The sequence below is a fragment of the Hylaeus volcanicus genome, chromosome 4, assembly GCF_026283585.1.
Source record: "Hylaeus volcanicus isolate JK05 chromosome 4, UHH_iyHylVolc1.0_haploid, whole genome shotgun sequence".
In the NCBI taxonomy this organism is placed as follows: Eukaryota; Metazoa; Arthropoda; class Insecta; order Hymenoptera; family Colletidae; genus Hylaeus; species Hylaeus volcanicus.
This window is the reverse complement of record NC_071979.1, coordinates 6,172,515-6,199,266: the sequence shown is the minus strand read 5'-3', so window position 1 is coordinate 6,199,266 and position 26,752 is coordinate 6,172,515. Positions and strand designations below refer to the sequence as shown.

Sequence of the window (26,752 nt, the reverse complement as noted above, 5' to 3'; positions counted from 1 at the left end):
GACTCACCTATATCGATATATATATATATATATATATATATATATATATATATTTAAGTGTTTGCATTCGAATTAATTTAAAAATATTGGCAAACGCTAATCACCTTTTAAATGTTATTATAAAATTGGTGAAAAAATCGTAGTCCATTGAATATACGATATATTCGTCACTAAAATGGTCAAAACCAAACAAAATTTGTTTTCTACACATTCCAATATTATTAAAATTAAAAAACCAATAAACGAGCCGTTGGATGCTATTCTCCGATGTCCGAAATCAAAGTTCATTAGTTCCCCCCCGGTAGATCCGCCCCTGGCGCCATGCAGCGGGGAAGTCCCATCGGGAATGACCGGTATACTGTTGCAAAAGGACCACTGCCGATCTTATCTGGCTTGGGTGGCCAAGATTTAGCTTCGGTAAACGAAATAGTTGGGCGATAACTTTCTTCCTGATCGTCTTTCGTGACCCATCGTGAGAAAAATGTCTCGAAGAGGGAGGGAATAAAGCGACCAGCAGAAATGACCAATCTCGATCGGCAATCCCTGAATTGGAAAGGACGTCTTCGTTCGTTCGACATCCGATGCGTTTGATCCGATGCGACGGGAAGCTAAATAGTGTGTCAGTGGGTTAAACAGCGGTCTGACGTGTTTTCCGCGGAAAATGTGTCTATGTCAGGAACTGGCGACTCGTGGACGCGATTGAACGCCAAACGGTCGATACCGTATACGTTTATCTCGAGATTGCTCTCGTCTTTATCATCCTGAACAGTTTTCGACGCCTGGCTAGGCAACAGTTGAGTCATTCGTTATGAAAGTGACATAAGACATCCATCTTTCTTGGTTGAAGCTAGATGTATTTCAGCTGTTATATTTAAAAATGGAATAAGTCCACTTTAAACAAAAAAATATCGCGAAGAGAAGATAACAATGCATGTATGCGTGTTTGCATCTCGCAGAGTGATCAGAAAATGAACAAAATAAATTGTAAATTTATTCAACGAGCCAGATCTCCAGCAACCAGTATTCGAGTCGATTCGAAATATCTAAGCGCGATGGTTTTTTCAGCTACACGATGTAACGCGTTCATTGCAAGACTGATTTGACTTTCATAAAGCTTGTCGAAGAAAACAACGAACACGCGTTTCCATTCGCTCGGAACGCGAGCGTATGCCAGGCAGAACGAGATTAGGTTCAGCAGCAGACAGAAATCAAACATAATTAAGGCCATTGGAGCTCTAGGAAATTGGCGGAAAACGTGAAAAACAGAAATGGGAATATTCTTATGTATTAGGTGTACAAATTAATTCTGTGCTTTTTGAAAATAACGTGGAATGTTGTTAGCCTAACGTAACAAAATGGCGAGTAAGTATTTCTACTTAAGCTACAATTATAAATGTACGAATGCGAAGGCACAGAATTAATTTCTACGTCTAATTGTTACAAATTTCGAATAATAATTAAAAGATTTGGCTATTTAGAATCGAACAATACAAGTTTAAACTGTTTCGATAAGCTACAATTCCAATGAAAGTTTCATTGAATTCAGTCAGAGTTTTAAATATTACTCTCCTACTGAATATTTCAGAAATATCGACGGATAGAGAAAGTCGCGTTGAAAATCCAGGTAAATTCATTGTTCGTGACCAATCTATTATTTACTGAAACACTTATCAGGCTATTTATATCCGTTAATTAGGAAGTTTTATCTCTCTCTGTACGTTAAAAACATTCCTTTCGCTTTATGTTCCAAGGAGGTCAGTCTGCGCGATAAACAGCATTGAAATTCATTAATCGTAATCATTTCTCTTTTGCGCGTTAATAACTCGAAGCTGAATGAAGAAAAAGAGGAGCCGTCCTCGGTGAGCTCGTTGGGCAGAGTAGATAAACGTCGGTCAGTATCAATGTCGTGCAGTCGTTTCCGTTTAAAAATGTTATTAATTGCGTCATTCGCGCAAGAAGTAAAACGGCAGTCTATACAATTTATAATAAATGCTATTGCGATTTAACGGTGTCGATTCATTGAATAGATGCATCAGGATAGATCAACTTCGTGCATTACTAATTTATTTACATCGCTCAACTCGATGTAATATTTGGAGCCGTTCGTTAATTACGTAAGGGTCCTGACGGGGGGGGGTTTGAATAATATATATTTAGATGGAATTTGGGGAGATTAAAAAAAATGAAATACTCCGACAAATGTCGAACTGTCTAAGCTTCGATAGTCTCGGGACAAAATTTGAACTTTAACCCTTTACTGATAGATAGCGATTGCACTTATAATTAAAGTTATTAATACTTTTTACTTTTACAACGTCAGTAATATTCAGTATTTATTTTGTTTATTAAAATCGTTTTCAGTTATTTCATAATTCATATAACGATGGAAACATGAAATGTTATATTAATAATGAGTAATAAAGCATTGTTTGCCAAAGCGTTGTTTACCAAAGCATTGTTTACCAAAGCATTGTTTTAGGAAAAAAGCCGATTAACAGCCTACCGATCGGTAAAGCGTTACCGAACAACCCTTCGACCCTTACGCCCTTCCAGAGGGCAGCGGCAGCCCCGAACCTCGTGCTTGTTATATTACTAATGAGTAATAAAGCATCGTTTGCCAAAGCATTGTTTACCAAAGCATTGTTTACCAAAGCATTGTTTACCAAAGCATTGTTTACCAAAGCATTGTTTACCAAAGCATTGTTTACCAAAGCATTGTTTTAGGAAAAAAGCCGATTAACGGGCTACCGATCGGTAAAGCGTTACCGAACAACCCTTCGACCCTTACGTCCTTCCAGAGGGCAGCCCTGAACCCTCAGGCTTGGACGTTCTCCGCGCCTCGCTGCCGCGCATACGATACGCTTTCGCGACGGGGAAACCCCCAAGTATCGTTAGCGGGTCTTCAAACGAAATATAATAGAAAATCGTCGGTGACGAACGAAGCTAATCGTAGCACGCCGAGAAAAGAACGGGGGCTTCGTCCAAGCTCCTTTATGTAAACCTTGAGACTAGATCCGGATTCTTGAGAAGCGACGGGAGAGGGAGAGATAGCTCGAGGGACAGGGACAAAGAAGCCAGATATCCAGAGCGAGAAACGGTGGCGAGAGAGAAGAAACGACTTCGCGAGTTTTGGAGGGAAACGGCGATGGTAAAATGGGAAGGGAGGCTCAAAGGAGAGGGATACATTTCTGTTCGGTTAAAGAGCCGCGACTTGTCGATTGCACTGAGGGGACGGGAGGGGGGGAGCAGCGAAGGGAAAGGAGGGGGGGGGGGGGATCACGCACTTATAGATCGGCAGGAGGGAAAAGCAAGCACGTCGGCGAAAGTGTTCTTGCGTATTGCAAGGCGTGGGCCCTCGCGTCCGGCAACGAACGAATTTAATGGCGGCCGCGAAAAAAAAAAAAGGAAGCGATCTATCGCGATGCCGTGCTCCGGGCGAAGATTTTTGTCCAGGATTCCGCGAGACGCGAATCGAATTCCTTCAACCTCTTCCTCCTCTTCAACCTTCAATCTTTGAATTTTAAATAAATTCTTCTGCTTTAACGCGATGACCGGAAGACTGAAATTCGTAAAAATTTAAGCGGTTCGATTAATTCGATTCGAAATCTCGATATTTTTAAATAGAGTTGCGGCAACACGATACTCAGAAATATTTACTGAAATATCTGTAATTATAATTTTTTTAAATCGTTATTATAATACAAGTAAAGGGTTGTACATGCGAATAAACACACTGTAATCCCACCAAGCAGCACAATGGAAAATTATACATGGATGTTAGATGTAAATGTATAAAATCGCATGAATTGTTAACGCGACTTGAAATTTAAATATAAAAAAAAAGTTAAGTTGACCAAATTTTATTCTCGTGTACCCTTTTGTGAGGAACTGTAAACAAGTTGTAACGTCCATCAGGTTGAGACTTACACTCAGTTGGTAATTTAAACGAATGGCTTTACGTTTCTAAATAAATCTGTAATTATAAATATACACATACGTGAAGTCTATCATTTAAATTAGACAAATTTCTTTCATAAAAATAGAGGGTACAAATATTTATAAGACTGACAGTATATGAGCATACGTTATAATAAAAATCACGTTGAAAACTTAAAAGGTTGCTAATATAACGTAACAGAGGATCGAATATAAATCACAGAATTAATTCCTACGCCCAATATTTATTTTCCAACAAGCAATCGACATTCTTTTTTCCCCCAATTAATTAACAATTCCTCCAAGCACCTTTGAACGCCCGTCCTTCGAGGTTAGACTGGAAAATAAACGCCACGGTTGCGTTCTTCTCACGAAACAGGCGTAATTATGTTTAAACCGTCGCTTCGTGGACAACGGCGTTGAAATTGAAGCGCAGGTCTGTTTGTTCCGTGGCGAAAGAGAAAGATGAACGGCTGTTACGCGGCGCTCGCACGATTAGAATCATTTTACGGGAACGTGCAGCGACGGCGTTGGTCTCTCGCATCGGCTCCACGAGGGCCTCGATAAAAATGACCTCGTTTCTGTCAAACGGAGATTAAGTAACTATGTACCAGCCGCGTTATACTTCCTTTCACTGCAGAACCCCGCGCGCATAAGAAACATGTCAGTCGGCACGGTGTGTGCTCGCTCTCGGGCTCTGGACTTTTTCTTCCCAACTTTTTCTTATTTTTCTCTTCTCCCCGTCGCGTTTCTCGTCCATTTTCGGAGACGAAATTTGTCCGTGAACTGTAGGATAATTTTTTTAAAAAAAGCTGTCAGCTTCACGTAGACTGTGACCTCTCACTGGATTTGAGATATTGTGTTGATGTATTTACTAGCTATCAGTTTTATGCATTTTTCGTGCATATTGATGCGGAATATGCAAAATGCATGAGTAATGTACTTTGTAAATCAATGCTCGAGAAACGTGCTCGAGAAATGTGCTCGAGAAATCTAATACATAAATGTGTAAGTTGCACACGAATGAAATTTGGTAGCTTGTTTTTCTTTATTGTTGTATGTTGAAATTCTATAAGGAAACCTAACGCACACAATTTTATTATTATTACTGACGAGGCATTAAATCAATTATTGATCAAATATACATTCTCTAATGCAACACAAACTAAATAACACATCGTGTACGACGCTTTCTTTTCGCATTTTCTTTTTTCAATTCGGTCAAGGAAATCTGAAAACGAGATATGTTAATAAATTCCTAACTTTTTAAAGTACCTACTTTAATTGAAGGTGTCCACATACTTGTGAGCAGGAGTGTTTTTTTGTAGAGTAAAAATAAAAATGTAAAAACGATGCAGCAGAGAAATGACCACCTCTCCGAGTTCGTTACAATCCTCTTTGACTGATATACCCAGTGTCTCACATCGACCGATGCCTAATCGAGAATGATTACTGTTGTCATTACGAAGAACAGCGTGTATATTTCATAGAATTCGAGCTGTGTCGACTATCAGAGGTACGAAAGCGGCAAGATCACTGCTCGGTGGCCAGTAGTAGTCATATTTTTATTTGTCTCTATTCCTTTCATTGCTCTCCTCGTGGTATCTTTCTCCGCTGCCTCCGGTGGCTGCTGCCTCTTTCTTTTTCTTTTCTTCTGGCCCGTGGTGTCTGCCTCCTCCTCTCCTCCAACCTCCTTCTCCTACATTGTGACGAAGGTATGTAGGCTGTGCCACATCCTTGCCCGGAAACCGTTACCTTGCTGGCTTTACACTCAATGGAGCTCGCCATACCGTTGTTCCCCATACACGAATTTCCTTTGGCTTCGTTACTATCGCGCTGCGCCTCATATAGGCGGCTAACTTTATCGGAATTCTTTCTCCTTTCAATTAACGCGATGGATACCGTATCGGTGCCGGTGGAATGGCGGCAAGCGAATTATTTCGAGAGTTTATTAGCCCGTGATTGGAGCAGCTCATTCGTACTCGTTTCGTCCATGTGCTTGATTTTATGCTTCTTCCCGGGCGGTGGAAGTATTAGGTTGTCCCAAAAGTTTCTTTCGTTTTATTAATAAGAAATACGTACACAATATCTTATGTCTAATGTTACATTATTGAATTGTGCACGATTCATTTTGCTCCATTACTGTTACAACATCGACATCTAAGAAATTAGATTGTCTATTTATATAAACACTACCGCACAAAATAATCGAGTGCAAATTACGAAAGAAACTTTTGGGACAACCTAATATTTCATTTTGTCATACATTAGAACAGAAATATGTATATATTTTTAATTACTTTATTTAAGGTCACGTCGACTATAATGTTATTAGTGACCACGTCGGTGGTTACAATTTAATTATTATTTATCTAACATGTTATATTTCATTAATATCTTGACTAATTTGAGAAATTCTATTTATCTGCGTAACTATTTCAAGGTTTAAACTTTACTCGATCGTGTTGTATATTTTGACATTCTTCAATTAAATGTTTTACTGTAAGAGGCTCATCTGTATGCTGGGTATTTGAAAATTGTGAAAATTAAACGTAAACTGTATCGTCATATTTATTGGAGTGTGTCGGATTTATCTTCAAATTCAGTATTACGTGTATGTTCCTCTTACTTACAAAATAGGATTTTAAATCCTGCACCTATTTAAGGATTTTAGAAAATTTCACGTCACCCTAATATTTCTCAGGGAATTTTAATTTATTACACAATTAAACTCTTTCTTTAGACGAGGTCCATAAAATCTCATACCCCAAACACTTATCGTCGACCAATAATTTTCCACCAAGCAATAATTTAAATTATAAATTCAAATCCGTATAAACTCCCACTTTCATCTTGCGAAAACTCCAAACAAATGTCGCCTATTTCATCGAACCAAACCACGGTTTATCCTCTAACACAAAAAAAAATTCATCGCTTAACACTCCTCCAGCATGAAATGCAACAAACAAAAATTGGTTTCTCATATATTACACTGCATCGATAAGTGACGGTTCGTTACTCGTCGTGTTGCTTTCTGCGAGTCTCGATAGCGTTTCTGTGGCGTTGGAATGCGTGTCTCTGTTGGTTCTTATTTTCTGAATAGGATTTCCTTTTTATCGGTGGTGCATAACGCCGGTCCGGAATACAAAAGTGGAATTGCACTGGGTAGAAGTAAAACGTGTTCAATGGGAGAGTTTCACTGTACTTCTTTCGTCTTCGAGCTTCTTCCTACCATTGTTTACGTCTTACAAGCTTGTGTCTAATTTCAGCTGAATAACTGTTATCGTCGATAACTTTCACGCGAACGTTAAACGTGAAAGGTATCGGTGCCGCGATTACAGGGCAACCGAGCCAAACTGTATGTTAATATCGGGTCGCGTGTGAAACTTGATATATTTAATCGAAGCACAAGATTTCGTGCGATTCCTTCATTATTTACGCCCTTTCGGCTGTCTTCTCTTCGCGAAAGCGCATCCTCTAACGTAACATTTAAATTCTGAATTTATTCCTGATATCGTGTTCACGGCGCACTGTGTTCAATTTGAATTTCTGAAACTAGGTTTATTAATTAATCAAAGGAATTGTTTCGATAAATTTTTGTTCTCTCTTCAGATACGTCGTGAGAGTAATGCGATGAAGAAAATTGTTAAGTAAAGAAATAAATTATTTTATAGGAGAATAGACATATCTTCAAATATACAGAACAATGCTTAATGAACAAAAACCAGAATGTATACTAAAAAATACGACTTCGTTCGGTTTAATCGAGCCACGTTTTCGTTTAATGGCGAGGTAGGCGATTACAAAAAAGTTAATCGATCTATTGCAGTCGTTAGTGCTCTGATATCAATCGTTTTCTAATGCTCGTAGTTTAAAAATTAAATATTATTTCTGTTCTTCTTTAATGTACTGTATAAACAATCGATTCTCCAATCAGCCTGTTATACCGCTCGCATACATATTTCTGTCTATCTGATTCAATTTAAAATATGTGCTCGAGATTGCACTGAATAATCAATGATTGACGTAACATCGATAAACATTGCACGCGAACACCTACTACTCCATTTTGTACAATTCCTCGTTAGCCGTTCGTTCGCAGATCTATCCGATACCTTCTGAAGGCCATGCGAATGCAAATCGACGTCGCTAATGGTGTCGTTGAAAGTAAAGGAGTAGCAAACCAGAAACGCGCGGTTATGATACCCTAGCTGTGCTTCCAGCGCAACATCTTAATGCGAATGCTCTGATGTATGAAGCAGATTATAGCATAATTGCTCGCAATTTTTTTTTTCTAATTGGTCGTATACAATTTTTAAGTGCAGGTTCTTAGGTGCGTCATACGTCATCGTAAAGCTTGCATGGATACAGTCTCAGGTGTACATGTATTATTTTATTTACTCATTTAACGTCTTCAGGTATAAATAATAAAATAATGATCATATAGATAAAAATATACACACAATTTTTGAATGCATTTTTCCTATGAGTCTTGTACAGGAAGTTCGTAGTCTCAGCTACAAATACATTTTTATTTATTTACTAATTTAACGTCTTAACTGTAGAATTATATGAGATGATTTTTCTGTTCTTCTTAAAATTTACTACCACTCCTATTTAAAAACCTTTAATGCATCGTATGCTGAACAGATGAAAATTGATAAGGAAAATTGATCCAATGATTAAATGAAATTTAATTATTGGAATGTTTCAGAAATTTTATCATTAGAATGCTTTAGAAATGAATTTATTAGAATATTATTACACGAAATGAAATGATTCGAAACGAAGAAATGAAATGAAATGACCAGAAATGATTACACGAAATTTAATTATTGGAATGTTTCAGAAATTTTATCATTAGAATATTAATAAATGAAATTCAATAATTAGAATGCATTAGAAATGAAGAAATGAAATGTAATTATTACAATGTATAATAAATTTAATAATTAGAATATTATTGAACAAAATGAAACGATTATCAATGCTTGAATTTCATGGATTATCCTTGTTATGAAATTCGCCACTTGAATTGAGTCGAGAGACATGCACTCTGGCTTGTTTACAAAGTAACCAGTCTCGTGTGACACCCGATCACGTGCAACATTCCACAGGCCCCGATTTCCGAATTCTCGGATCGCTGCCTCGGTTCTGTCCTTATTCAGTAATGAGAAATCTCATTGCCAATTGGCTTTCTTCTCGTTTCCATCCACGCTTCCCACCGCGCTCTTGCCAGTTTTCCCAACCGAAGCCTTCTCGATGGCGTCAATTGACCGCCCACCGATGGGGCTGATCCAATACTAATGATATTGGAGCGATTCGATGATCGAGCTCCCGTTCGAGAGTATCGAAACGCGTTAGAAGGTAAGGCACTCGATATCGACATCTGATATTGATATCGATACCATGGCGGAGGTATCGCTGTCGCGAACAGAAACGCGCTTTTTTAAGTGCCTTGTCGGCTAAGAAATATCTCCGTTGATTCTTGCTGAAAATTAAATTACGACAAACATTTTTCGTTAATTCTTTAAGCCTCGAAGTCGTATATCGTTACCACCCGAATTGTCCGTGTATTTTGCTACAAAAACAGTTATAGTAAAAATTGATTCGTGTCTATATCTTCTTTCGTTCGTTGACTATGAAATAATTATTGTATTTGGCGAAGCCTAATATTTCTTGGCATAAGCTCAATTAATTTAATAGTAAGTTAAATCGTGTTCCTTCCTTTTCGTTCTTAAATATAGATTTAAATAACTAATTAATGAATTAATCTCAATATTTATTTACTTACAAATTCCATCCAACAACACCACACCTGAATGAAATTCGGTATGTTAACGTGGAATTCTTTTCTCTGTTGCAGGTAAGCAATCAAAACAGTAATTCAGTGGCAACTCCCAAGTCGTAAGTAAACGATTAGATTTCCTGTGCTGTTTGCGACGTCTGCAGCCACCCTTGGCAATAAACACCGATAGATTTCCGATATGGGTCGTTGAATGCGTGACATCAACGTGATCCAATGTCGTAAAACCCCTGGGAATCGACCTCGTAGTACACGAACCTGCTCGCCCCTAAGAAAGCGTTTAAATCCCAGTAGTGGCGGTCCGCCATTCATCCTACGCGAGCCTGTCGTGATTCCTATGGAAACGATTGCGTCCGAAACCTTTCGATCTTTATTATTTAATACGAAATTGGCTTAGCAATATCTTCGGATCATTTTTACGTGTGTATGGGTTAAAGAAATCCCCTGTCATCTATCGATATGGATAACCAAAAATGGGTCTTAGTTTGTTAAGGGTTACAATTCTTTTCTGGGTTAGGGAAAATACTAAATGCAGGGATTAATTCCGTGTTTTTCTAAACGAAAACACAGTCAAGAGCTACAATTTAATTTCTAAATTAAAAACACAGAATTCATACCCGCACCAAGTATTTTTCCTAACCCAGAAAAGAATCGTAAACCTTAACAAACTAAAACCCATTTCTGGCTACGTCTTCATCCCTCCGACAGTGCACCGTCGCACCCAGCAGTCCCAAAAATGGGTGGAAGAGGGAGGCTCGTTGAAATATAGGAACCGTGCTTTGACAGAGCATTAAATAACACCCTCGTCCACGGTTTGCACGTGTGCGTGCTCGCGGCTGCGGACGACGCGGGGCGTCGTCGACTGTACCCTTTGCTCGTTGCACCCGGTGGAAGTGGGCCGAGGAATTATTTATACGTCGGTCGACACAGCTGATCTCCGCCTCCGTCCTCCTACCTTTTCTCTTTGCCTGTATTTTTGTGCGTCCGAGCCGAGAGGATCGCACGCGGAGAGAATGACGCTGCGGGCGGCGCGAAAAGGCGAGATGAGGACAGCAGGCGAGGAAGAGGAGCCACTCGTCGCGCCAGAAACGAAAAAGCATATTCGATCTGGTGCCCGCTAGAAATAGCGACGCTCGACTGAAATAAACGCATCGTCGCAACACGGCGTCGACAAAGGATCCTCTCTACGGTTTTCTGGTGACGCCTCCCTCGTTTCGCCGTCCTCGTCGCGAAATTACCGGCAAATTGTTTGACAGGACTGGTTACTCTTCTGGGCTTCCATTGTCATTGGGAGGGCTTTAATTAACGCTGAAGTTCTCGCGCGCGCGCCGACGTGCGTTCCCTCTCGCACGCGAATGGAGGATGTCGAACAGTCGGCATTTTTGACAAATTTGTGTGCGATGCTCTGTACCGGTCGTGGAGTCGGGAAACAATAATTACGGACGTGTTCTTAACGCTTTAGCCTGTGACAACGTGCGAGACTCGCGGAGTAGAAATTTAGTAGAATATGAAAGCACGAGTCAGACACGTCGTACCGAAGTACGTAAGGAATTTTTCACCTGGAGTAAATCGTTGGCCAAAGGGTTAAGGGATTACTATTCTTTCTTTTTAATTTTTATGTAACATGTCCTTTTTTTTTATTGCCGACACAATAACTTGACATTGATTCAGTAGTCCGTACTGGAATTATAATTATTCGTACGTTGAATAATCGTTCATATTTTGATATCGTCAAAGTTCAAAACGAAATCGAGTGAGATACGATAGAATGGCAGTGTATAAAAAACTGTAACAAAACATATACAAACTTCATATTGTATTAATATTCTCATCGGTTCATATTACGTATTTCATGTTACATATTTTGTTTGTTTATGTTCTATTAAGTATTTCAAATTACGTATTTTCCTTTTTAGATGCAATTACGTATTTCATATTACGTATTCTGTTTTGTAACTTCATATCATGAAATAAATTTTATAAATTTCCTATCGACGATATTAAATATACAAGTTCATCCGAGATTCCCAATTCAAAATATGGAAGTATCGAGATCGATTTAAAAAGTATACAAAATCCATTTGAATGTTCCCAGCTCGATTCTCTACCCGTTCTTTGTTTCTTTCTTTTCGTCGACGACCAGGCGCGACGCGATTAACATTCGTGGGAAACGAGACGCGATTAACATTCGTGGGAAACGAGACGCGCTTTTCGGGGCTTATAGTAATCTGGAGCTTGGCGATTTCGCAAGAGTTACGTGTCCCGAAAGTACTCCGCTGAAAAATGTGAGATCGAGCGAAATAAACGAATACGATATCGCGCCGAGCAATGTTCGAGCGGTCAATTAACGTCTACGGTAAATAACGCTTTCCAAAAATGTGGAGAAAGTTGAAAATGAGGTACACTGACGTCACCGTTGCATCGATCCGAGCCAAAGTCACCGAACGTGTAAACCAACCTGTCCTTGATCGAGACAATTGTTTAATTGAATTATTTATAGTTTACTTAAATACGACGAATTAAACTCGAGGAATTATTATGGTATAAATATTGAATAGTAATAAGTGAACGAATAAGAAACATCGCATCACAAAATATTCCTAGCTATCTTTTCACTCATTGAACTATTTTGTTTCGTATAAACTGTTTTGTTTATCAGCATTGAATTATTTATAGTTGGCTTAAATACGATGAATTAAACTCGAGGAATTATTATGATATAAATATTTAATAGTAACAAGTAAACAAACATACTATCACAAAATATTCCTAGTGTGACCATTCAACGACGCTACCTTTTCGCCCTTAAAACGGCAATATTCAAATTACCATGGATCGTCGTTTCGCAGGGAAAGGGCGACTATTTGATAGTGCTTTGTATGCCTAGTGATTTTAATCCAAAAATGCCAACCTGTTACGAGTTCCTAACGTCACGTAATCGAGAGAAAACGTAGGATGGCGCACGGTGAAAAGGGGTTGGTCGGTCGTACGTGGGGTGGAACGCCTCTGAAGGGTGTAATATCGACGGTCGATGACGTCACGCGGCGCCTCATTGTCGGATTGTACACCGAGCAGCATCCCTTCTCTTGGCACGTTTGTGCAGACGCCCACGCGGATTTTAATGTCGTCCGTGTCGTGCTAAATATTGCACTCACCTTCCGACTCGATAATTAAAGTTTATTTCAGAGCGGGAATCGCAATCGAATTACAACGACCGCGAGGCGACTGTATAAAATTCGTGAGCGTCGGTCCTTGCAAATTATAAAGCGTAAATTATACGGATAATTTAAATAGAGTGTCACAATATGACCAATGAGCAACGAAATAATTACAATCGTTTCAGAGAATGTGGAATATTTATACGACGAAATTAAGGGGAGTGAGTTTATACGGTTGAATTTCGATGAAATAGTCAAGTTTGCGCGATAAAATTTCACGAAATTGCGAATGTTTATCGTCCGTGGTTGCGGAACGAATTGAACTTCATTCAACCTGTGACTCCATTCAAGGTTACGCGAATCCGATACTTTTATTAATAGATCGGCTTTGAAATGCAAAGCGGTGGTCTTAGAAGATATTCACGGTCATTTTTTACCGTCCGCTGGTGGCGTTCGAGTCTGCGCGAAGATAAATTATTTTGTTTATCGGCCCCGCGACGATTAAAGACGAGCCGTGATAAAGAGCAAAAAGAGCGAGAGAGAAACAATGCAGAAAAGAAAGAGTCGAGATGCTATATAAACAATAATCGGGGAAATCGCGTGACAGCGTGCAAAGTACACGTTCCTGTTTATCGGAAGCTTCCTTCGCGCGACGCTTGGGCCAAACACTTTAGATTCGATTATGAAAGTATTTGAATCGGGCTGATTTCGTTTAAATGTACAATGTGATATTTTTTTGAAAGCTCTCCGCAATATTTTTCCAGTTTAAACAATCAGTTTTTCAAGGATATCTTAAAAACTGTTACGGTTGCTATGAAAGTAATTATTACCAAAAATAAAGATAAAGGAATTTGTTTGCATGCTTCTTTTATAGCTAAGAATTTACAACGATTTTTACACGTTGCTTGTAACGACTTAATAAAAATATCATCGTAACTTCTGTAATTCAATGACGAACTACGTTAATTATAATTTATAGAAATTTAATATTTTAAACGGCAACAAATAATACAATATTATTCAAGTGACTTAACATGCTTGTCCTAAATTCGAAAAATTGGTTCGTAACCAATTTGTTTACGAACAAATTGTTCGTAAAATACAGATTTTATAATAGTCCTCGAATTTCCAGCAAAAACTTAATATACATGTTATCAGTATTTGCCGTACCGTTCACCATTGACGCAATCCATCATTAAACTGTGATAAGTCGATAATTATTAACTGAATAAACAACGTTCACCGCTGAATTTACGACCTTTATTCAAAGGCATTGGAAGATGGAAGCCATCATTGCTCTAATCTATCTCGAATATTAACACGAGTTCTAACAGTGCAAATATTTTTCATCCACTTATTCCGTTCACTCGAGCATTATTATTCCCACAAACGATTGCACGGAGCCGTGGTACCGAAAACCTCAAAAGAAATGTAACAAACGAAGAAGTTCTGACACGCATGACACATGGCGCGAGCTGTTTCACAGTGTACAACCTCGCTTCGCGGTTCGAAGCCTCGATAGCATCGATGCGGTGCGAACACGTTAAGGGTCTCGTTCTTCGATAAAAAAAAAAAAGGGAAACATGGCGTCCTGGGGATTTCCGATTTCCCCTTCGTAGGAATCCGTAGAGAATACGTGCAGGAACGTGCTGGCTTTTCAATCAGATTGAATACGTTACAGATATTCGAATAGTATGAGTAAAGTACGATTATTATTCAAGTGAAAGATTATGTTCGTATAGATGCACTATTTAAATAATGCCAATATTGGTGATTTATTTAAATAGTATATGTTGCAATCGTTCGTTGTAATTAGAGTTGTAACCGCCAAATGTAATTGCACCTCGATTATAATTAAGTAATTGCAACGTATGAAACCTTCGAATAATACTCGAATGTACTTGAATAGCACTTGAATGTTAAGTAATGCCAATATTGGTGATTTATTTAAATACTACATGCTGCAATCGTTCGTTGCAATTAGAGTTGCAACTGCCAAATGTAATTAGTTGAGTATTAAAAATATTCAACCAATAATGAAATTCTCAAGTATTCAGGTAGTGTCCCATTACGTAGCCATTAAATTATGCAATTATTAAAATAAAAATGAAATATTCGAGCAGTATTCGAGCGCAGACAAATAGAACGAGAAGTCTCCAGTTCTAATTTCACATCGTAGCATGATTCGCGTTTCTTATACGGAGGCACGGACACGTGATACTGGATCAAACGGGAAAGCAACTGTCCTGCACGCATGCATATGCAAGCAATACGCATTGCATAATCATCGTAAATGCAACTATGTGTGCAGCACCGAGTCGCGTTGACGCATTGAAATTTTCGTTCCGCTTTCGAACGCGTTCGTCTCTCCTAATCGCAACGTTCGATTTACCTACGGAACATTTACATTCAGGATTTATGCACCTGACGTCACGCTATTGTTCGAGCGAAAATTCGTTCGCTTCGAAATTCTTTCGGCTGTTTTTCCCCGTCGTCGTATTACGAGATACGGGAAAGTAGCGTCGAATTGTCAGCGATGGTTTTTGCGTTTGAACGTTTCTAAACGGGGGATTTATGGCGCAATGGAAATATAGAAATAACTTTGCCGATACGCGGTGCACGACAAGCTTATCTGTTGACGATTCATCGCAAACCATAAATATTTGCTCAGGTGGTAGCGCGAAATGGTGTACTTGTGATCGATGGCAATCACTTCGTGGATAATGTGCTAGGCAGATAAAGTTTTAAAGAAAAAGGAAGAATTTCTTAGAGCGATTAAATCATCAATCTATGTATTTGAACAATTACCTATTTAGAATTAAAAATAAATTGATCATTTTAGTTCTCAGTTATTGTTGCTGTTCTAGCAGTTTGTAACTGTACTTGCCAATTATTGGGCGTAGAAATTAATTCTCTATCTTCACATTTAATTATTTGAAACTCTAGTTTAAACAAAAATATTCACTCGCCATATTGTTACGTTAAGGTACTAACTTTGATGGAAAACAGATTGCTTTGACACATATTTTCACAATTATATAGAAATACTAAATTAGATATTAAAATAGTGTTAAACATTGCCTTGGAAGGTCACACCTCTCAAGAATTTCATTTCACGAACCGTCGAAGTAGCCGGACTTCCATTTTGGATTCCTCGTTTGTGTAAAATGGCGTTAGGAGCATCAATGGCAGCGGTGTCAATCTTAAATGGACAGGTGCATCAGTCACACCTGTGTGTGAGAATCAGAGCTCGGTGGATTCATAACCGTAACTCGACTCGTCGTCTTCGCTGGTATCGCCTCGTTGTAAACAAGCCTAAGCAGCCCAGCGTGCTTACCGGCGCTATGTAGGTTACTATCGCAACGGTCCGCGCCTCCTCGACCCGCCTTTAAGGTCGTTTACAGCGTAACCCGAACCCACTTCGTCTCATCATCCTTCCTCCTTTGCCTCACTTTTTTCACTGTTTTACCGTTTCTCGTAATCCTTTCGAAATGACTATTTCGCGCTGGGGAATCATGGCTGTCAGCTCTGCTCGCGCTGTGCAATGAATTTTTTAATTTCACGTGCTACTAAAGCGCTGAACATACTTTACGCGCGCTTCATAAACACATATTTCAAAATGTAGGGTTCGAGATCATTTTTATTAAAATTGAGGCATGTATTGCGAGTAGCTTTATAAATTACTTTTTTAGAATTTTCACGTAGTTATGTAAGCAGGAATTCTAAGAACAGTAATCCTCCATATTGCAAAATGTTCCAATCTTGTTACATCGCATGGGTTAAAGAAGAATAGTATCGTTCTTTTCTGAGATTTCTTGGTTGAAAACCGAGCAATTAAATTTTATAATCGAGATTGAAACTCTTTTGTTAGACGGAGTGTCGCAATAGAATCTCCGCGGCCGTGCTTCGATTTCTTTTACCGTTGTAAAACAGCCATCGACATAAGAGCTCTAATGTCACCGTTCAAGTCGCGCTGCTTACTGCTTCCCACAACAAAAGTAGCCGGGATTACCCGGCAGGCGTCATTACCCTGCTTTCCCCTACGAGAGCATCAAACTTATCATTTTCTGAGTGGTTATCCTTCCAGCCACGATCTCGGGAGGAATGCTTCCACTGAAAATGCGTTTCGTTGAATTTTTAACATAACAGGTATTTAATTTCCATTTCCACAGTAACTAGACAAAATTATTTATTAAAAATAAGTAATAATTTTTCTGACCGTGTAATTTCACATGCAATCGACCACATTCGAAAGATTTCAAAATTACTGCTCTCGGTGGAAATCAAACTGATGCTGGTTAAGCGCCGTTTGTCGTTTGTGTAACTCATTATCTCAATGACGTTTTGAAGAACGGTTCGGGGGGGGGGGGGGGGGAATGTAACGTTTCCACGTCGAGTGCTTGAACTCTTGCAAATATAGACGTAAAATAGAACTATAAATTGCGCTGTTAACGACAACCTGTCGCGTAACATATGATTTATCGTGCGTTCGCGTTTGGAAAATTAGATTTGCACATGTCTGAGTCTGCCTCGTGGCTGTTTACGATTTATTCGAGGTATTGAACGCGACATGAATTTAATTAATATCGAATGGAGTTTTTTTGTTAATTCTGTTATTCTTCTATACCGTGGTTAGCTTACTTTTCATTCGAGCTTCCAACTTTTAATTAGAATAACACGTTTCAAGGTAGCTCTACGTCGATTTAGAGCGAGCACACGCCTACCAGAAGCGTCGTTCGAATAGGTTACACGCGCTCCATCGTTGGGCCGAGCATTTACTCGCCACTTTCATGGAACCTCCACAATTTACGGTCTATCTCACGAGAAAACGTATAGAGATACAACGTCGCATTGTGACCGCATAACGCGGCCCCCCTGGCACGGGTTCCTCTTTCAGCTCGTGGCGCACGCGCTCGGCAACCTCGTGGCTGCACTCGACGCACTTAGTCTACGTCGTTAGCTGCGCCATTAGCTTGCATCCAAGCCTTCCCGTTCGTAGTAGTGTGGGCTGTACGTGAGCGTGGACTATTGCACACAGCCGAACGTGCTTTGCGAGCCACCCGAGCGGTAGCGTGTCACGTGACACGGTCTCGCGGGTATATAAAGGCGGCGGACGGCTAGTAGAATCAGCCATTCGCGCACTGGCTCCGAAGTAAGCGCCACGACGCGCCTTCGACTCCCACCGGAGACAACGATACAGGCTCGGTGGTAACTGACCTCGTGGCAGCGGGCAGGAAACCATTCAGGAAATGGTTCGAAAAAAAAAAAAAGAGGGAAATCCCTCAGGCGCCACTCGGCCGAGTGAGAAAAGTGAGAACGGAGCTCTCGGGGCACGTGAACATGGCTAGCGTACTCGAGATAAGGCTCGCGTGCGAATCGATTACGGTCGGTCATCGGTTTCGATGACTGGCAAAGAGAAATGACGTAGCCCAACCCACCGACTGCATCGTCATAGATAAACGGGCGGCACGCACGCGCAGAACGTTGCCCTCGCAGGAACGAAGAGTTTCGAGGGGGCCACGCGTGCCCGAAGACGCGCATGCCGCTAGGATCATTCAAGAAGCGATTCGGGTTAACCCGCACGCGACGAATGTTCCGGGGGAATCTGGACAAGGCGCTTGCAGGCTGCTGGAATAGCAAGGAATGGTGGTATTATATAGAGATGGAGAGATTGCGAGTGCTCGAACTCGATGATTTCAGAAGTTACTCGACCGATTCGGATGGGACTTTCATTCCTGGGTTCCTTGGAAATCTCAGTGTTGTAGGACTAGTTTCGTCACGGTATCTCCATTTGGAGACTCAACCGTGAACGGAACTGTCGACGAGCCGTAGAAAGGATACACCCTGTCTAATTGGAACTGTATTTACTTGCAAATAATTGATTTCTCTCTATCCGACACTTTGTCCGTTAATTTATTAGAGACTGCAAGGACATTAGAACGGTTAAAAACGGATTCAAAGCATTTAACTTAACAAGCATTCGTATAATACAACTCTCAGGCCCAGATTGTTCTCCATTCTCTAAAACTATATTAGATCAGGCCTGGTTGTCACGCTCTCTCCTAAACACGTGAGTCTCTCTTCTAGCTCAACCGCACACGCTGACTAATCTGTTACAGATATGTCGAAATTACTCGCTCCGCTCAACAAGTAAATTCCGCCTTTACGCTGGCACGAATTGTCAAGAAAAAACCTCCTCGAACCAGGAGAAAAACATGTCTCGCGGCCCAAGGAGACCCACAGGGGTGGGACGAGGTTTACGTGTCCCGAGTGACAAAGCAGCGAGGCCGGCCATCTATAGTAATTTAGTATAAATGTATGCTGATTGCAGATCACTTATCCAGGACAACGCTAGGTAATTCAGCTAGCACAATGTACCTCAACGGTAGTTTCTAAACGCTACGCGATTCGCAAGACTCCTAAGACTAACAGAGAAACGAGGTCACGTGGCGTGAGTCGAGCAGGTGAACTTATACACAGTTTTTGGGTTGTAGTTGGGTTGGGTTGGCAGTTTTTCGTGGGAGGAATTTGACCGAGACCGAAGAACACAAAATAATGTTTCTACTATTCCTCGGCTGACTAACAAAGCCACTCATTTGTTTGGGGGTTTCAACTGCTCCAGACGAAGAGGTTTAACGACTCAAAGTGAGCACTTGAACTTTTATCAATTTTGTTGGCTCGTGCATACACTAAGATATTTGATGGGAGGAGATTAACTCTAGCTTTTAGTGACTAGGTATACATGTTGAGACACGTGAGACTTGAAAGTACCATGTTCTGAGACCAATGAACACAAAATAATTTTTCTAATATTTTCTTGACGACTAACCAAGCCACTCATTTGTTTGGGGGTTTCAACTGCTCCAGACGAAGAGGTTTAACGACTCAAAGTGAGCACTTGAACTTTTATAAATTTTGTTGGGTTGTGCATACACTAAGACATTTGATGGGAGGAGATTAACTCTAGCTTTTAGTGACTAGGTATACATGTTGAGACACATGAGACACGTGAGACTTGAAAGTACCATGTTCTGAGACCAATGAACGCAAAATAATTTTCTTGACGACTAACAAAGCCACTCATTTGTTTGGGGGTTTCAACTGCTCCAGATGAAAAGATTCATCCACTAAAGGTGAGCAAAGGCAACCAAGAACCTGGTCACCCATCAGACCACCTAACCAATCGCCTACAGGATGGGCAGTGGGTTTAGACTGGTTTCGGGGTTCTTCGTAATTAGAACGAGACCCGGCAGCCTGTCGAGGATTATATAGAACGACCTGTTCGGATACTACGGAGGCGGAAAGATCCACCACGATCGAGATCTGACTTTATGCGCATACATTTGTCGCGTCTGGTGGCACACGGGCGAGTCCCTCCGGAATTCGTGACGAGAGGCGACACACGAACGCGACGCGTGTGGTAGCCACAGCCGTGCATCATCGGTTCCAAGGCTCCCCGGAGCACTGCCACTCGAGGATTTCAACTTCTTTTTGCCGTCGTTCAAGGCGAACCCGCGTGGAAAAAACCTCCCGCGTGCAACGACGTAGACGCGAGCCACGGGACGGAAAATGTACTGACCCACTGACTCATGGGGGATTTCCGGCGTTAGCGTGCAATTGCTACGTGCTTGGTAGCCGCAACGCTCGTACGTCATCGTTCCCGCGACGTCCTTAGATGTTGCCTTCCATTTGGTGATCCGTGAATGGAACTCTAAACAATTCGCAGCAGGCACGACGTTTAGTCATCGTGATCAGGTCTGGGTTAAGGCGCCGAGCTCCGGGGGCAATAGGAAGCTGCAGAAACATGGAGAGCTGGGGGAGGGAAATTGTATGCAAGGTTACTTCGTTTACGAATGCTGGATCGAAGTACTCCGAATTGTTTGATGCGTTGACCGTCACAGGTGACAGGACTTATGGAGCTAAAACAGTGGTCAGGGTGAGATGTTGAAGACGATATGTTTCGATGGGGTTTATCGAACCATAAACGATCTAGCATATCGACTGCCATGTCATGGACATGGTCGGTTGTATAAATATTCGTACCCTCTATGTCTATCGAAGAAATTTGTTTAAATTAAATGGTAGGTTTGACGATGTACATATATTTGTATAAATATGTTGATGTTTATATAAATATATTCGCACAGGAACCAATTCAAAATAAAACTTGATATATTTATTTTATTAATAAATCTTAGGGGAAGAAATAATTAACCAACATTCCTACATATTTTTAGAGTAGATTTAGACTACATAAATTAAAGTTGATTACCTTTAATGTTAACCTCTTATTTATTTTCATATTAGTTTCTGTTTTAAATTGGTACGAATACTTCTTACACTGACTGTATTTATAATGAAAAATTCATTTGGTAATATCGAAACTATTGTTTAATTTAGTCAAACTTCTTCTGTAGGCGACAAAAATATTTACTGGCGTGTAAACTATACTTTTGGTTATCTAGGTTGCGTAGAACCTATATTTTGACTTCGTAGAAAATGGTCAGAAATGAAAAAGAAGGTATATCACTCGCTTGCTCGAAGAATCGATGGTACACAGTTCAGAGTCTAGCTGTATTACGTTACGTAGACGTGAAGACGTGTCGGAGGGGAGGGCTATACGAGACAGTGTTATTTAACGTTTCAAGAATTTCTGGGAAGAAGGAAGTTGGGTACGAAGATTCGGGCGAAGGTACGCTTATAATTAGCCGATCGACTGAGTCAGCTGCACTGCTTTGAAGTTCGGTTAGCGAGCATTTACATTAGCTCGAGTAGTTCTACTTGAAATATATAAAGCCCTCGTGTAACACGATTTCGTGCAACACAGACTTACTATCCGCATTCCTTGACAAAAACTTTCATGATTTTTATCAACATATAAATTTCCTTATCGGTCCCTGAAAGCCGCTCAGAGACACGTGCACTTTCGCGTCTTCTTCAACACGTTAATTCCCAGACTAATACTCTTGAGAATATCTACTGTGGTTAAATTTTCTTTACAGACTACTGGAAACTACATAACCCTTTATCGTGGTATTTATTTTCGTATCGTTTTAAAAATTCAAGAATTTCATTAAAATTCATTTTCGTTGCTTTGAAAAGCACTGTACCCATGCATGGGTAACGCGGCGGTCAACGCGTAAACGCGGTCTTGCATCGAGGATACCATAAACGCGAGGACCAGTGGGAGCCCGAGTTGCCCTCGAAGAGATTTCCCGAAGGCGAACGGTGCGAAAGTTAATCGCGACCTAGACATCACCGACCACTCGAGACGTCTAAATTTACACAACGGACGCATTGTATCCGCGTTTCTGAGGAGCCCGAATAGCACAGGCGAACGGTGGAACGCTCAAACGAAGAAACGATCGGGACGATTTCGCGACCGCCCCGGCGCGAGTCTGCTAATAAAAGACGTTGCGCAATCGTGGACGTTGGTGTTGCGCCGCGGATAATAATAAGAACGTTACAGCCAGCGGGCACACTGGCTGCTAAGATGACAGGGGGGGTGGGAAGGCAGCAGGGGGTCTCGATATCGTCGAAGAATCGCTGTGTGCACACGCGAATGCACAAACGTAATAATTTGTCGCGGTCGAGTCGTCGCGAGTCGCTATTGGCCGCGCACCGGTGCATTGGTGCATTGGTGGAACGAAATCGAGGAGAAACTCTCTCAGGCTGAACCGCCGCGCTATTTACGGGGTTCCTTAGCGAACGAGTTAGTGGGTCGACACCCGGAGGACTCTGGAAAACGTACACTGTCGCGACGATTAACACTTTCGACCCTAATAGGACTTACAGTCAGTCGCATAAATATTCCTCTATGTCTACTGAAGAAATTTGTCTAAATTAAATGATAGGTTCGATGTGCCCAAACAAGCATTCGTTATAAACATTTATTTGGAAATATTAAACTTACCATTTAATTTAAACAAATTTCTTCAATAGACATAGAGGGTACGAATTCTTATGAGACTGACTGCATATGTCTGAGGGAATATCTCTGGGTGCCAATTAAAATTGAGACCTATAAGGAAATTCTCTAATGACTCCAATTATATTGAGCTGTCTGGAAAGTCCATGGCGATTTTTAGTAGGCGGTACAGGTCTGAATATATCGGAATGGCTGAAAACAAATAAAATGTGTACGTTCTTTAACAGTTGGACAGGTCGCGGAACAAAATGGTACATATATAATTCAATAAATGTACATCAAAATTCAAATATGCCTTTGAATTTTTCTTAAAAATAGGCACGAACTTTCTGGACAATCTAATAAATGTAAGAACACAGAGGCATAGAATCAACTACTGCACCTAATAACAATATAAAACAAAAAAATCCTTATCTAACTCGTCTCAGAGTAAATTTAACGACCGCTAACGAAACTATACTTCTCCCAAAAAATTTGTTAGATATGTGGGTGGCATCTCCTGTCCTCGCCACTAGAGGGACATCGCGCGTTTGCGCGATTCTCACAAGTGAAATGCTCTGTCTGCCTAACGTTCGTATATAAGCCAATCCGACCGACCTCCAAATATCCTGGCGTCTAAGGCACGGGCCTCCTAGTTAGTCTTATTGACGAGTCCATTGACAAGACCAGGTCGAAACGCTCCCTTTTCTCCCTTAAGAGACACCGCCACCCCAGATAATTTTGTCTCGATCTGCAGGCAATTCTACGACAAACTCACTTGGCAATGCTTCTCGGTGTTAATGTCGACCCTGAACAATTCGCGAAACGAGCCGTGGATGCATCGCTGGGCGCCGGTGTTCACGCGTTCATGCGCGCATAGGTCGTTTGAAAAGAGGGATAGAGGAGGGGGGAGACAAGTTAAAAGAGAGAGAGGGAAAACCGCGAGATAGAAGCGCATGGACGGAGGTACGGTGCCAAGGTAAAGAAAGTGAATTTCCGTTTTCTCGGCGTTCCCTAGAAGGCCCCGGCGAGCCGGAAGTAATTACGATCGGATTTCTCGCGGCGAAGACTCCGCTTTTGCCACACGAACGAGAACCCCGTATTGTAGCGGGAAAACCGTATATACAGGTTACAATCAATCACGGCTAACGACTGCCGGGAAGTCGTTCTTCGATATGCCTCCACGCGCCGGTATCTCCGTCTCATCTGTCCCTCTACCCCCAGCGACCTTTCCTTTCTACTGGGAAAATCGCACCGCGTGTCACGAGTGCGGGAAAGCCGTACCGCGAACGTTCGAGAGTGTCGCAGAACCTGCGGATGTTCTCGAGTTAATCTCCATTATAATGGATATCATTCAAAAATGCTCGTTTTTGTAAATTTCTGATGATTTCTTCAACTCTGAGGTGGAGTAAACCGTTCAACAATTCCGTCTGCTCGCTGTTTACGAGTAAAGTTAAAGTAAAATCTCCTTAAATGCACACATTTCTCTACGATAAATGCACAGGTCCCCACCACTGGCGGGTATAGCCCTTGAGGTGTCCAGGAGTTCGATCGCCGAGTAGTCTAACATGATCCAGAATCAGATACCTCACTGGGACAATGCTAATGGCGACGATAAAACTTTTTTTTATTATCCTGGTGTTTTTGCTCCGTTTTCATTATTCGCTGTCTTTCATTCATATTCGAAGCTCCTCGACCCGAGCTTATGAATTTAACAAGACTTGGTCTGTATAGACTTGGTAAATACTACTGTATTTACAAGTTCACAGATCCACATTTTGAACCCATACCTGCAGATGCATTTTCTAGCCGTCGAAATTGTTTGATTTTGATCACAGCCGCGGCGAACATGTCAAACACAGATCGAACGGTTGTTTATGCTAATGTTGTAACGCTGTTGCCGTGCGAGCCGTCGATTACGTAGTTTGCGTAAACGTTCGCGGTAAATGTTCCGAGATAAACGCGGACAACGGGGCGTATTTGAAGCCTCGCGTTTTATCCGCGCTTACACGTATCGCAATCGTTTCGAACGTAATTTCGCGTCGTTTCTTGTGCCGGTAAAACTTTCGACTTGCATGCTTCGGGAGCGAAGTGTAATATCGTCCATTCCGGACGGTGCGGCACGTGAAAGTGTACAGTCTGTCCCCTGTTGTGTACCCGGAGCCGTTTCGAGGTGGCAGGGGAGAAAAACACGTGGATCTTATTAAATAATTTTAACACCGCTTTACGTCGAGCGACGAAAAACGATCTTTTGCAACCGAATGGAACACTTGCACGTAAAACTTGCTCCCCGTCCTTTTCCCAGACCGTTCTCCGTCTCGTTCCATCCTCCTGCGACTCCCACCTTCTTCGTCAACATAATGTTCAGCTTGGCAAACAGCGACAGGCACGAGCATACGAAGGACGCACCCACATAGATAACAAACTCGTTTGCACCGATACGTACTTACACGCCTGCAACTGAGTCAAAAGACGTTGAACGTACGTTAACACACACACTCTCTCTCTCTCTTTCTTTCTTTTTCTCTCTCTCTCTTTCTTTCTTTTTCTCTCTCTCTCTCTCTCTCTCTCTCTCCTCTTCTGTCTCTTTCCCCGCTGATTGGATAGACGGAGACGATAATAACGACCGCTCGACAGCTCGAGTCGATCGTTTTCATCGAATGCTTTGGATCAGATGCATCACTCGACTGTTGGGTTTATTCTCTCGTACTTTTGCACATAGTGGGTCACGAAAGTATTCGTACATGATGTAATTTTATTAATGTTTCAATGGCACTACAGAAAATGTGGTGTTGAATATTAATGGGAAATAAAATGGACAAAAATATTACAACGAAATATAATGGATACAAATATTAGGTTGTCCGAAGAGTTTCTTTCGTGAGTTGCATTCAATTATTTTCTGTGGCAGTGTTTATATAAATAGACAATCTAATTTCTTAGGCATCGATGCTGTAACAGTAATGAAGCGAAATGAATCGTATACAATTCAGTAATGTAACACAAGACATAAAATATTGTGTATATATTAATTATTAATACAACGAAAGAAACTTTCGTGACAACCTAATATATTTCATTCTCGAAGAAAGTTATTCATAATAAATATATCTAATTGGCAATTATTCAAAGAATAATATTTTATATCAAAATATAGATTGTACATGTAGCAGTACAAAATAAAAGTGCATTAAAGGTTGAGCGTAGGTTACCAAGTTTTGATAACAGACTTAATTTTTGCAGATATTAACAAATGTTTTGATATAGAAAATGAGGGTTTCGATGTATAAAACTTAAGAAGAATACAGTGAAATTAAACTATGAAGAATGTAAGATTACAACTGGGAAATTAGTGGTTAAAGTTAAAACATCTGTTACCATAAAGAAGGTCAAGACTCATTTGATTGACTGGTCGCAGTTATTAAAATTAGGTAGTGCAAGAAGAGGTCACGATCGCTTTAAGCGTTTCCTATAAGATATACGTAGGTTATACCGAATTAGAAATCACTCGATCGCTTTTTCACGTTAACATTAATTCTGCAAGCGAGATCGCAACCTTGAGTTCTAAATTCAGTCATTTCTCAAGTTCGGTCGTTAGTATGTTGTTTTCGTCGTAACTGGGTGTTCATCCTTGTCATTCCTTCGCGGTGAATAATTTATGCTGCCGTTTCGGAGGTTTTTCGCGATACCGGGAATGATTCCAGGATTCCTCGAATGTCAAAGTATATTTCGCAGCGCGCGTGCAGAAATTACACATGTCGGACAACGGCGATGGCGACGATATGAGGTTAAGCTGTTGTTATGAATTCTCGTATCGTTCGAAGAAGTAAGTTTTCTTCGAAAAAAAATAATCTCGTTATAAATTGAGTAGAGAAAGACAAATGATGTAAACAATAATTGCGCATTTTACGAAATTTTTATCAAAGACAGGACACGCCGAATTTT

The 26,752-nt window shown here is 40.8% G+C and overlaps 1 protein-coding gene and 1 long non-coding RNA gene across 7 annotated transcripts in view; both read left to right on the top strand.

The window, feature by feature from the left end:
- Nucleotides 1–26,752, top strand: part of LOC128875347 (RNA polymerase II elongation factor Ell) — a 163,557-nt gene that overhangs the window by 97,924 nt on the left and 38,881 nt on the right. The gene's annotated exons all lie outside the window — the stretch shown is intronic.
- On the top strand, nucleotides 17,505–26,041 carry LOC128875348 (uncharacterized). Of its 6 annotated transcripts, none has more exons than XR_008456804.1 (5): nucleotides 17,507–19,255; nucleotides 19,395–19,545; nucleotides 19,630–19,790; nucleotides 19,875–20,920; nucleotides 21,366–26,041. It is a non-coding gene; the product is annotated as an uncharacterized LOC128875348 (long non-coding RNA). The 6 variants fall into 6 exon arrangements; XR_008456803.1 differs by having other exon boundaries at nucleotides 19,868–20,920; XR_008456806.1 differs by having other exon boundaries at nucleotides 17,505–19,255; nucleotides 19,630–20,836.